The following is a 14161-nucleotide window of genomic DNA, read 5'->3' on the forward strand; positions in this document are numbered from 1 at the left end:
TTTTTATTTTGGGTTTTAGGCGATTTTTGTTTTGATTTTTTTTTTTGACAAAACCTCTCCATCATCCAGCTATTGACTTCTGGAGCTACCAGAAGTTCTGGTAGCTGTTTGAAAAGAATAAAAACAGAATGTGTTACTTTAATAATTGTAATATTAGCTGTGACAAACACATTGGCGAACTGTCGTGGCCACGAATCGAACCCACGTCTTGTGGAATAAAAAGTAAACACGCGAATCATTTTATTACCAGTTTATTGTCCTTCTTTAATTTTAGTTGCTTTTTAAAAACAATTTTTATTCTCTATACAGATTCCGAACTGACCACAAGTCTCAAAAGCCCACATTTTCAATGAAGCTTGGTCGGTTTATGAGTTGTCGAAACTCCCGGCATATCTGAACGCGTCCTGAAGCGGTCACGTGGTACAACTTCATCATTTCAGGCTCCTCCCCTAAATGAAGCAAGCCTCGATGCGCGCTTTGCTGAAACGCCTCGAAGACTCGTCCCATCGTTGATTGATTGAAACTTTTATTAGTAGATTGCACAGTACAGTACATATTCCGTACAATTGACCACTAAATGCACACCCAAATAAGTTTATCAACTTGTTTAAGTCGGGGTCCACGTTAATCAATTCATGGTTTCGATTTTTTTTTTTTTTTACATTTCCCACAATGCATTGCCGATATCCATACTGAAGGGCGGAAATGAGTGAAACGCTAATTGTCTCCGATAACTTATGCAATAATATTCATAATGCCGACGAAGTGGGCCATCGTCAACTGCCACAATCCAGGTAAAATGAATAATACCAACCAAGCGGTTGAAAAAGAAAAGTTAACGGCAAAGACGAGCATGGATTGCTTACAATCAACCGAGATGTGACGTGCTGACGACTTCGTGTTTGTTTGGATGATTTCAGGCAGGGCCGGCCCGTGGCATAGGCCGTATAGGCAAATGCTAAGGGCGCCGTCCATCAGGGGGCGCCACGCCAGTGCCACAAATGTTGGAGAAAGAAAAAAAAAGTTGGTACTATTATTTCTAAATACAAAAAATAATCCCACGTTAATTAAAATGCAAAGTAAAGCCTATTTAATAGAAATATTATTTGCCACAGCATTGCGCCCCCCCTCCCTTCCCGTATCATGACTCTTTTTGGACGTCACCACATCAAAAAAATCAACACAAGATGTCAAAACGGCCAAAACTGTCAGGTGCCCAGGGAAGAAAAAAGAGAAAAGAAGAGGCGAAACGAGAAAAAGACAGAGGTAGCAGGTAGGTAACATTAGCCTACATGAAATTATTTGTCTGTGATAGTAACCTGGCTTTTTAGCATTAAGCTAATGTTACATGATTCGGCAATTGCTAATCAATAAATAGCTAGTTCTGTTTTAACGTCGGGTTAATATTGTGGAGGGGGCTAATTGTTCTGGAAAATAATGTAACATTAGGTAATTACAGTACTCCCACCTTACATTCCTCAGGGACATTTGTTTTAGATCTTTTAAGCAGGTGTTTTTTGTTGACATTATTATTGCCTTCTGGTTAGCTAATGTTTGCTCTGCAGGTAATAGTCACTTTTCCACCCCTTTATATATTAGGTATAGTTGTAAGCCTGGTTGTTAAAGTGCACATCATTAATGTTAATTAAGCAATATCACATGAGAGGGAATGCTGTTTTTTAATTTGAGCACTGCTGTGATTCGGTTAAAGATAATCATAACATAACATTCTCATATAATATGTTAATTTGCTTTCTTTAAGTAAAAAAAAAGGTCAAAGACAAAGCTATTCGGTTTCTTGTGAGTATATACACTTCACTGCCGATGTGGGGGGGCGCCACCTAAAATCTTGCCTAGGGCGCCAGATTGGTTAGGGCCAGGCCTGATTTCAGGTCATAAGTTTTGTAAATAAAAAGTCTAAAATAAAATAAAACCTTGCATTAATTCAAGTTTTGGTTGGAGCTCAAGTGTCTGAATCAGTTCTGGGCAAACTAAGGCCTGGGGGCCACATAAGGCCCGTTAAACTTTTCAATCTGGCCCGCCAGACATTCCCAAATAATTATTTTAGATGTTTAAGATGGAAAGTGTAGCTGCCATTATGATGTGCAGTAATGTGTTATAATGACCGTAAGTCTTAAACTATACTAAGTATTTCAATGGTTGGAATCTGTGCTTTTGCATGATATACTAGTTACTATGGTAATCTAACTAGTTACTATGGTCATTTAATTAGATGCAATGGTCATCTAATTAGTTACTATGGTCATCTAATTAGATACAATGGTCATCTAATAAGATACAATGGCCATCTAATTAGTTACTATGGTCATCTAATTTGTTACTATGGTAATCTAATTAGATACAATGGTCATCTAATTAGTTACTATGGTAATGTAAGTCACAGCAGCTCAGACCAAGCAGTGTGGGTGGGGAGTGTTTCCACAGAGTGTTTCCAGAGCCTGAAATGTGGGTGTCAGGGACAGACGTGAAAGGAGATTTGTACAACAAAGTTCTGCAATAAAAGTGATATTATATCAAATTGTAGGTGGGGTTTTTTTACTCTTCGCGTTCATATTTCGCCGTGTTTGTTGCATTTTTGTTGTGTTTCACTTGATTGTAAATAATGTAGATCGAGAAGGGGTGTGAAAGAGGAGCGACGTTCATATGTTGTCAATATTCAGTGTTTTATCGTTCATAGTTAATATTGTAAATTCCACATTATTGTCATGTACTTTCTGGGTGTCTCATTCAGTAGAAAATGTAAAATTCCGTCCCGTTTTTTAAGGCGGTCTGTCATAACGTTTTTAGCTATCAATCAGACATTATTGTGAGGTTTTGTATTAGTGTTAGGACCCAAACACACATACTGTACAGCACATGTTCACAGCTTATGTGTGCGTGTGTATGTGTGTGTGTGTGTGTGTGTGTGTGTGTGTGTGTGTGTGTGTGTGTGTGTGTGAGTGTGTGTGCATATTTATATATATACAGTGTATAAACATAGATAGATAGACATACCGGCCCCCAGACACATTTTATTCTCTAAATGTGGCCCCGAGTGAAAATAAATGCCCAGGCCTAGTCTAAATGTTATGCTGTAGAAAATGGAACACCTCAAGGAAGTGTTGTGTGCCCGACTTTGTTCTCTATTATGATCAATGATATATTTGTGAATATTCCAGCTGCAGTTGGAAAATCATTGTTTGGAATGTACTAAGTATAATATAGAAATACTGACCATGACTGAAAAACTGAGGGTACTGGGACCTGTGGATAGTCAATCAATCAATCAATCAATCAAAGTTTATTTATATAGCCCTAAATCATGAGCGTCTCGAAGGGCTGCACAAGCCACAAGGACATCCTCGGCTCAGATTCCACATCAGGGCAAGGAAAAACTCAACCTAATGGGATACAATGAGAAACTTTGGAGGGGACCGCAGATGTTGCCGTGCTGTACGAAATCTGCCCGAGGCCTTCATAATCAACAATGCAGAGACATAAAGTGATAAGACAGTTGCGATAGCCAATCAGATCACGAGTTGTTGTCAGTAAGGCCTTCCAGCTGGCCTCACGTTGAACATGACATTTACGCGTCTTGTGATTGGATACTCATCGGGACCTTTAGCGGATTAATTTGAGAACACATAGAGTTGATAGAGAGTTGCGATAGCCAATCAGATCACAAGTTGTTGACAGTAGCCTATCCAAGTAGTCTGATGTTAACGAGACTGTGATTGGATACACACTTGTCATTCCAAAGTGAGTCACAAGTTCCAATCACAAGTTTCAATTTGGCAGGAAGCGTTGCGCCTTAGCCAGAAGGAGAACAAAACATTGATTAGGTGGCAGATATATATTTGCAAGGCCGTTTTCAAGAAGGATATTTAAAGAGAAACTACATCTTGTGAGACGATGTCGGCCAACCCCGGAAACTAGCTCAGCTGTTCTGGCGATGAAATGCTCGCCATTTCCACTCGAATAAGCCGACGACGAGGGGTACCACTGGCTTATACGGCGTCGAATAGCTCCTACTAATTGTGAGTCCAAATATTTTATTTTTTCACTTTTAATATGGGGCAGCACGGTGGAAGAGGGGTTAGTGCGTCTGCCTCACAATACGAAGGTCCTGAGTAGTCCTGAGTTCAATCCCGGGCTCTGGATCTTTCTTTGTGGAGTTTGCATGTTCTCCCCGTGAGTGCGTGGGTTCCCTCCGGGTACTCCGGCTTCCTCCCACCTCCAAAGACGTGTACCTGGGGATAGGTTGATTGGCAACCTAGTGTGTGAATGTGAGTGTGAATGTTGTCTGTCTATCTGTGTTGGCCCTGCGATGAGGTGGCGACTTGTCCAGGGTGTACCCCGCCTTCCGCCTGATTGTAGCTGAGATAAGCTCCAGCACCCCCCGCGACCCCGAAGGGAATAAGCGGTAGAAAATGGATGGATGGATGGACTTTTAATATGTTTTTGCAATTTTAATTTTGACAGTACCACATAAAATATGTCTTAATTGCTGATGCATTGTAATTGATGTTTAAATGCGCCAGAAAATAACCCGTTTTATACACTGTTGATGTGATTCAATTCCCAGTTGGGCGTAAATGTGTTTCTGTATAGTATTTCCCCAGCAATGGTCATGTGGTGACATAAATGATGGTATTTCGAAAGGTAATCTTTGAAGTCGGACATCACTGAAGGCCTAGGTGGGAAACGCACGGCCTGCCACTGATAGTTCGGAAATATGGCTGCCGCGATGCACTTCTGGGAAAAATCGAAATCCCTCCTAAAAATGTTTTTTATGCCACTAATATTGTTCCAATGTGTTGTTTGGTAAACAGAAAGTGGTGAACAAGTCAGCTTAATGTGAAACGAGAAAAGCTTCCTGGTGGACAAGTAAAGACAAAGCACCGGGTCCTTCATTTATTTTTGCGAGAATAGATGCAAGCTGTCGCACTTGGTTGGAGATGTTCAACACAAAAATATATGCATGCTAATATCTTGCAGATTGACTGGAGACAAGCTGCCTACCTTGCTGTTGCATGCTGGGCGTTAGGTAAGAGGACAAGTCATATTTTGGGAAAACATCCAGCTGGCACTTGGTGGAGGTCGTGTGTGAGGCCCTGCACCTGCTGCATACATCACCCTTGAGGGTAAGATAAGATACACACAATGCTTTTTAACATTCATTCTAAGGAGATCTGACATATCATTATTATTGTTATCACATTTTTTAAATTGGATTAAGTAGTCCTCCAGCATGTGCTAAATATCTCATTAGTACATCGCTCCGCGTTTGGTTAAAGTGACGTCTGTCCCCATTATGCATAACTAAGCAGATACAGTAAACACAAGTGTGTGCTTTGCCTGGCTCTGATTCATCCGCCAGCAGCTCGTCTTGGCTGCGGAGGTGTAATTGGGATAATCAGCAGAATGAGCCAAGGCAATGTGTAGCCTCTAATTGGTAAATGATCAGGATGTACAGCTGCACACAGCCTGTAAGAACAGTGACATAACACATGCGCTATGTGGACAAAGTATTAGAGGACATGTTACACCTTATGTGTACAGCTCTGGTAGTGGGTACATTCGCACCCACCTGCACAAATGTACTTCAAAATGTAACAATCAAAATAAATATGAATTTTTATTTGTTTACTAGGGCATGCATATATAATATGTATTAGTTTGACCATTTAAAATCAACGATAATAAAAAGGAGATGCTTGGAAATAGCATAAAAATGCCCCAAAAACTTGGAAAAACACGATTCATAGCGTTACTTTTTGGTGTAACCATCATGAGCGTTCTGTTCGGGTATATTTATTTTATATTTTGATAAATCATCATATTTATGTATTACTACATTTAAATCTTTAAGCTGTGTGTATTTGATTTCAGTTTGCTTTTGACATCTTATTTAGAATTGTAGTTGAAACTTGTACAACCTTGTGTTGCGCTCATGATGGCGTAACCAAACTAGATTTAATTTAATGATCTTATTTTGAATATTTATTCCCTTTTTTACATTTAGTATATTTAAATATTTATTTATAAACATTGAATACATTTCAAATATCAATAAAATGCAATTGCCTTCATCTTATAGGGTAATGTTTAGTTACACCAAGTCATGAGCGTAACACTAAGCTTCATCACTTTGACTTGTAATATCTCTAATTCTGGTGGTGTTTTATGCTTTTTTCTTTTTGGAACATCTACTATACATATAATACAATAAAGTCCCATATAAAATTATGTTTCTAGCAATACTTTAATTTTGCCTTTGAAAGTAACACTCCATTGTCCATTAGTGGAGCTGTATTAAAAGTAACACTCCAATGTTCATTAGTGGAGCTGTACACTTATACTTTAGTACTGCACAACGCTGTCTTACCTGTGGATTATTTTGAGTCATTCTGTCTATTTCTATTGTGCATGGGGGCAGTTTTCATTCATAAACGGTGGGAGTAACGACTACGTGATTTATTTTGCTCGGGTAGAAGTCCTTGTTTGTGAGCGAGCATATCAGGGCCCCTGACTTTGTGGATTATTTTGTTGACTTGGAATATACCTTTATTGTCCTTGCATTTAAAATGTACAACAACATTTGTTTGTTAGTACAACCCGATGCTATGATGCAAGGTGGTGGTTTTCATCAATAACTTGTGGGAGGAGCCACTGTATTCATTTTCTTACCAGGGGATTTGACTTTGTAAGTTATTTCAAGTCCTTGTGTGTATTGCTCTTATGAGATGTGGCGTTTTTCATTGATAACTGGTGGGAAGAGCCACTCCGTTATTTCTTTTTTGTGCATGTGCTCGTTTGTGAGTGAGTATATCAGGGGATTTGACTTTGTGGATTATTTTTGAGTATTTCTGTTTATTGTTATTTTGCAATGTGGCATTTTTTATTAGTAACTGTTGAGAGGAGCCATACCATAATTTTTTTTGCCCGTGTGCATGTGCTCGTTTGTGAGCAAGCATACCAGGGGATTTGACTTTGTGGATTATTTTGAGTCCCTCTCTTGCTATGATACAAGTTATTGAGTTTTCCCTCAATAACTGGTGGGAGGAGCCACTGCATTAATTATCTTCCCTGTGTGCATGTGCTCATTTATGTAAAGTGTGTAACTTTGTGGATGATTGTAAGTCTTTCTGTCAATTGTATATACACAATGTGGCATCTTTCCTTAATACCGGGGGAGAGAAGTAGTAATTACTATGATTATTACTATGACTAGGATCTACTTTGTGGGCTGAAGCTCTGAGTTTTTGTTTATTTCCATGAGGCAAGGTGGTGGCTTTCATTTGTAGTTGATGGGAGAAGGGATTTGATAACATTAATTATTTTACTTGTCTGCATGTGTTCGTTTGAGATTTGACTTTGTAGATTATTTTTCAATTTCAGTTTATTTCTTTGCAAGGTGGCGTTTTTCATCAATAACTGGTGGGAGAGGGGCGGCATGGCGAAGTTGGTAGAGTGGCTGTGCCAGCAATCGGAGGGTTGCTGGTTACTGGGGTTCAATCCCCACCTTCTACCATCCTAGTCATGTTCGTTGTGTCCTTGGGCAAGACACGTCACCCTTGCTCCTGATGGGTGCTGGTTAGCGCCTTGCATGGCAGCTCCCTCCATCCATCAGTGTGTGAATGTGTGTGTGAATGGATGAATGTGGAAATACTGTCAAAGCGCTTTGAGTACCTTGAAGGTAGAAAAGCGCTAAACAAGTACAACCCATTTATCATTATTATTTATTTATTCCACTACGTTAATTAGCTTGTCCGTGTGTATGAGCTAGTTTGTGATAAAGCATATTTTGAGTCTTTCGGTTTATTTCTGTTGCTTAAAGTGGAGTATTTTTTATTAAATGGCGGGAGGAGAGGTTAAATGAATTTGTTCCTGTGCTTGTGGTCGTTTGGTAACATGCTTTCCATCAACTTTGACTTTGTCCATTATTTTGAGTCATTCTGTTTATTTCTTTGATGGTGGCAGTTTTCCTCAATAACTGACGGGATGAGCCATTGCATTAATTATCTTGCCTTTGTGCTTGTGCTCTTTTATGAGCAAGCATACTATGAGCTTTAACTGTGTAGATTATTTTGAGTCTTTTATTTAGTTATTTTGCTCCTGTGCATGTGGTCGTCCGGGTAACGAGCTTTACGAAAACTTTGACTTTGTGCATTATTTTGAGTTGATCTGTTTTTTTGTGTTGTCCAAGGTTTTAGTCATCATTAATAACTGGGAAGTGTACTACACTTGAGTACTCACAACAATCAAACAAACCAGGCAAACAAGCTGCCGTTGGCCCTTAAGAGGCCCACTTACCATCACATAATCCCATCTCACTCTTACACCTGTTTTTCCAGACACAGCAGCTATCAGATGTCATCATGTCCTTAAGCCACCATCATATCTTGTCCTCCTTCCAGCTGTGGAACATTACGCTTACCTCAGCCGTCGACAGTTAATAGCTACATGTTGTGATGACGAGAGTGCTGCATGTACCGGACATTTTTATATGGGAGATATTTGGCTGCAGGTTCTTAACGGACTTACAAGGGACTCTGGTTGTTTGACGACTGACTTGTTGTGGGTTCAATATCTGCATGTTCTCCCCAGTGCTTGTGTGGGTTCACACCGGGTCCCAGCTTTTACAAGACAATAAAACAATGATGAGAACCTGTTGAATTAGGTCCTGACTTTGAGCACCTCGAAAATGGCGTTGAAAAAAACATGCTTTTTGACGACGTTTAATCAATCTGGGGTTGTAATGTTGATTTGACCATTGAATTTTGGTCATTTTCCAACCGATATTTTACAACACAAATACAATGTTGAAACAACATGCTTTTTAACAACATTTATTCAATGTCAAGTTGTGACGTTGATTTGACCATTTAAATTTGGTCATTTCCCAACCAACAAATTGGATCCAACGTTGGACATCAACGTTGTCTCAATTTACAAATACAACTATTTTGCAACGTTGTTTCAAAGTCAGTTCTACAGGACATGTATGGTTAATCAATGTTGTATCAATGTCTTGTGCCTGCTGGGGTAGTTCCTGTCCACATCCCATAATCATGCATGTCAGGCTTTTTGGATACGTTCGATAGGTGTTAATGTGAGTCTGAATGCTTGTTTGTCGTTATGTGATCGTAAAGGTTGGCTTGAGTAGGCTCCAGCTTAGTGTGACAAGGCCGCCCCACTTGTAGATGTCAGAGTTTTTCAGGGCAGTGGAGCAGCACAGTGTTATGAGTCCTTTTGTCCCAGCCTCCATCTTTTTACTCTCCTATAAATGTCCTCATTTTTGTTTGTTCCCTCAGCACACAAATGTGTTTGTCTGCATTGTGCGAGGCCGTCATTACTTCGTCCACCGCCATTGTCCAGCCTAGCACTTAGGTGCGGCAACTCGGTGTTACCACGGCGACGCGGGTCAAAGGTTAATACATTTCAACGCGCTCTGCCGGGAGGTAACAATCGCTGTAAATTGAAGCAACGTGAGGAGACTCGTAGTTGAGTCCACAATGTTCGTGATGTGTTATTTCCTCATCCTATTAAGGACAGTCTTCCTGGAAGCAAATTAGAAGAAGTAACACAAACATGATGGCTCCTTTATGTTCTTGCTGGAAGAAGCTTTTGTCTTTTCTCCAGGGTGCCATATTTCAAAACATGTTTAACCTGTTTCGAAACAGTCTGGTAACAAGCTTTTTGTCAACTTTGACTTAGTGCATTATTTTTGAATTTCAGTTTTTTTCAATGATGCAAGGTGGTGGTTTTCATCAACAAATAGTGGGACGAGCCACCACATGAATTATCTTGTCAATCAATCAATCCAAGTTTATTTAATAAGCCCTAAATCACGAGTGTCTCAAAGAGCTGCACAAGCCACAACGACATGCTCGGCTCAGATCCCACATCAGGGCAAGGAAAAACTCAACCCAATGGGCTACAATGAGAAACCTTGGAGGGGACTGCAATGGACGTCGAGTGGATCTAGTTAATAGTTGTAGTTGTCTAGTTGTCCGTGTGCATGTTGTCGTCTGTGAGCAAGCTTACCATGGACTTTGGCTTTGAGTTTTTCTGTGTATTTCTATGATGCAAAGTGGCGGTTTTCATCAATAACTAGTGGGAGGAGCCACTGCATTAATCATTTTGTCCTGTTGTCACAGGCGCTGCGCATATTGAACATTTGTGAAGCTTTGTGAAATGGTTAGATCTGTTACGGTTGAAGGATGAATAAACATTTTGTTTCTCAACATGAAACCTATCCATCCGTCCATATTCTTCCGCTTATCCAAAATCGGGTCGCGGGGGCAGCAGCCTAAGCAGAGAAACCCAGACGTCCCTCTCACAAGCCACTTTGTCCAGCTCCTCCCAGGGGATCCCAAGGCGAAGGCCAGCAGGTAGACAGTCTCCCCAACCTGTCCTGGGTCTTGCCCGTGGCTTCCTACCGGTTTGACGTGCCCTAAACACCTCCCTAGGAAAGGCGTCCTGGGGACATCCTGATCGGATGCCCTAACCATCTTATCTGGTTCCTCTCGATGTGGAGGAGCAGCGGCTTTACTCTTAGCTCCTCCCGAATGACAGAGCTTCTCAGTAACCTCTAAGGAAGAGCCCCGCCATCTGACGGCGGAAAGTCATTTCGGCCGCTTGTACCAGTGATCTTGCCCTTTCGGTCACAACCCAAAGCTCATGACGTAGATCGACCGGTAAATTGAGAGCTTTGCCTTCTGGCTCAGTTCCTTCTTCACCAGAACAGATTGATGCATGGTCCGCATCACTGCAGACACCGCACCGATCTGCTGTCGATAGCACGATCCACTATTCCCTCACTCATGAACAAGACTCTGAGGTACTTGAACTCCTCCACTTGGTGCAAGATCTCGTACCCAACCCGAGATGGCACTCCCCCCTTTTCCGGGCGAAAACCATTGTGGCATGGGAGCCATTGTAGACGCTGAAGATGAGTCGAGACATGCCCTTGGCCAAGGTGGCCTGGCTGGTCAAAGCCTTGTCGACAGAGACACCTTTAGTATAGTGAAACAAACAACAAAACCCACAAAGACAGTCGCGTGTAGCGAACAATTGACCAGCCCCTACTGAATGGTGCAATGGGTATAAATGGGTAAAGAATCCTGGTTAGCCAAACCGACACTGGTGTGGATAACACAACGCGCCTAGCAACAAGAAAATGCAAACAAGGGAGGTAAGAAGCATTGCGAACATAACAGAACACTAAACTAAGGAAAATAATAAAACGAAAACAACAAAAGATATGATCTGGTGCAACTGATCAAAACAATATGCACTCTTCTTGCAACTTTCAAACATGGTGGATGAAGAGGAAACACAGATGCTATTGCTAGCGATGCATTACTTATATACCACATTAAATATATGTTAGTTTTACATTACAAAAACGTTACCATCAGGGGTGTAAAAATGAATCAGTACAAACCGTTAACCGATTTTAACTTTAGAGATATGACTACATCGTTTTGCAGGCCTTTGGATCGATCCATTGTAGTATGGACCAGTCGATGTCCGGTTGGAAAGTATTGAATCGGTTGCTTGTAGATCTACTACGAAATATGGCCGCTTAAATCTTGCGAGATATGAGAGTACCGTTCTCGTTTGCGACTGACAACGTTAGAGCAACACAGCAGACAACACCGAAAGTGTTTACAATGTGTATATATACAAATTTTAAATCTTAAGTGAGGTGAAGGTTTCCATTTTTATTTTCTTTAAAGAATGGTTAGTTTGATAAAAGTATGGCCATTTTTAACGTTTGGAAAGCAGCGATAAAGTAGCGGCAGCACGACTAATCTGAGCACTCACTTGTGACGGCATGGAGACACTCAAGCCGGTGATGAGGGAGCTAGTAATGCTAATGCTAATGCTAACAGACCTACCAACTGATATGAAAGACTTCCAGCCCCAGCTTAGACACAACTCTGCGAGGTAATCACTACTACGCTGTTCATTAGGGCTGTATACCGAGTACCGGTATAGTTTAGTACTGGTTTCTAATTTCTAAAGATTCTGGACTAATGATACTGCTACCGGAATTTTTTTTTATCCAGCGGATCTTTGCAATTATGACACGCTTTCACATTGGGTTCAGCTGCAGCTGCATACCCATAAAAAATCAGCTTGTAATAATTACAAATAAGAAGCAACACCACACAAAAGTTTGTAACACAACAATTCATCCTCAAAAGTTTCAAGTGAATGCCACTTAAAGGGCAACTGCACTTTTTTGGAATGTTGCCTATCATTCACAATAATTGTGAAAGACAAGACGACGAATGTATTTTTTTTTAATGCATTCAAAATAGTAAATGAATAAAGTACTTGAGCTTCTACACTGAAGCTGCTATTTATTTTACATGGTGGCACTTAATTGTATCTTGCACTTGTGTTACTGTGCTGTTATAACACCTCTACTTGATGCACAGCTTGCTTTTTTCTGTATTTAATTGTTGCTACCTGACCAATTAACAGTAAATACCTGGTAGTTTTGTTTACAAGTTTTCTTTAAGTTTATGGATTGCAATGCCTTGAAGTTAATACTTTTATTTACTCATAATTAATACAGGCACCACCTGTTTTGTATGTGTCTATTTATAAAATAAACACATGACATTGTTCTGACATGATACATTAATTTTATTTTCACCGTGCAAATCTTCAATCTGCATCGAATTGCATCGAATCGTAATGTTTTAAAAAGTACTGTTCGTGAATCGTATCGTAACCCATGTATCGAGATTCATATCGAACCGCCATTTATTGTGTATATTGTTGGATATAATGATCCAACAATATATCGTATATGGCTGATTTAGTGCGACAAAAAATAATCAGAAGCACTAATGAATAATATAGAAGCTTATAAAATTGTTTACTTTCAGAGCAGCCATCTTTGAAGCCAACTTGGGGGTGGTGAGAATGCTCGAACATTCCGAGTAGGAAATTTGACCTCGGCTGGTTGAAAATTCCGACTTCCCAGAACAAATGGAACACGCGATTATACCAGAAGATTGTTGGCAAATGGAAGCAGTAATTGGAATGAAAAATTAGAGCGGTGGCCAAGACAAAATACAAAATAAAATAGACTTATAACTGGTCATGTGAGATCATCACTGAAGATGGACAATCTGGTAAAACACTTCTCTGCAGCTCCTAAACTTGGATAACAGCTGTTAGATACGTTGCCTAGTAATTTCACTGTTTAAAATATTAATACCTTTTTAATGCAATTTTAATGTTGTTGAATCAACACTGATGACTGGAGGACCAGTTCTGATCTTGCTTGGGGAAAGCGCACTTGGCGCCACCTGTTGGTTTACATGAATAATTGTCTTGACGCTGAATATAGGACGACCCGTCTTTTTCCAGATCATTTCCTGGTCTATTTTAGTTTTTCTTTCTTAGCACATTGTGTATTTCAGTCTCTGCCGAAGCGAGCGCTGTAAAATTGTAGTGGTTGTGTTGTGGTTGTAAATGTGTGTCAGTGTGTCAGGCCTGGCTTTGGTGATTAGCTTTAGTGGTATCGCCGTGCAGTAACACTACAAGGGAGGGATTAGATGAACACGGAGCCCATCGCTGATCTTTCGCTGATACGAGAAAGTGAGACAGTCTGTGCTTTCTGACCTACACTCGCTCAGGCCACGTCAGTCTACCTCGCTAAACGTTATTTTCTGTGCGCCTTGCATCTCAATAGGACGATCAGTCTTTCTCAAATTGTATCTGTCATGACCCCCCTGGGTGACAGAAATTTCCAATGACACTGCACCCCTAAATTGAATTACTATGGAGAACTTGATATTTATTCCTCTCCACTACACACTGTGTGAGTTGCATTCTTTATATAATAACATTTTTTAAATTAGATGAATAAAAAGCGCTGCCACACGTTACACTAATTTCCATGTTAAGGTTATGAAATCAATTTGTAACATTTAAGCATGACTGCACAGTCTGTGTGATTCTCAATAAACAAGAAAAAAAAGTCCCCCCCAAAAAATCCAAATCATTCACTGGGTTGTGCATTTTTATAAACTTATAGGGGAACTGCACCTTTTTTTGGAATTTTGCCTATCATTCACAATCACTATCTAAGACAAGAACACATATGTGTTTCTATTTTTAATGCATTGTA

At 40.2% G+C, this 14161-nt stretch overlaps 1 protein-coding gene across 2 annotated transcripts in view; it reads left to right on the plus strand.

Annotated features, from left to right (window-relative positions):
- The first annotated feature begins 522 nt into the window (after positions 1 to 522).
- Positions 523 to 14161, plus strand: part of rorca (RAR-related orphan receptor C a) — a 99035-nt gene continuing 85396 nt past the window's right edge. Inside the window, exons 1-2 of one of the 2 annotated variants that reach the window (XM_062039058.1) lie at positions 523 to 794; positions 4999 to 5144. The gene's annotated coding sequence lies outside the window, so the exon portion shown is untranslated. Of the gene's footprint in view, positions 795 to 1170; positions 1274 to 4998; positions 5145 to 14161 lie in introns of those variants that run through there. The other variant, XM_062039059.1, reaches the window with a different exon arrangement.

The sequence above is a fragment of the Entelurus aequoreus genome, linkage group LG27 (genome assembly GCF_033978785.1).
Source record: "Entelurus aequoreus isolate RoL-2023_Sb linkage group LG27, RoL_Eaeq_v1.1, whole genome shotgun sequence".
Classification (NCBI taxonomy): domain Eukaryota; kingdom Metazoa; phylum Chordata; class Actinopteri; order Syngnathiformes; family Syngnathidae; genus Entelurus; species Entelurus aequoreus.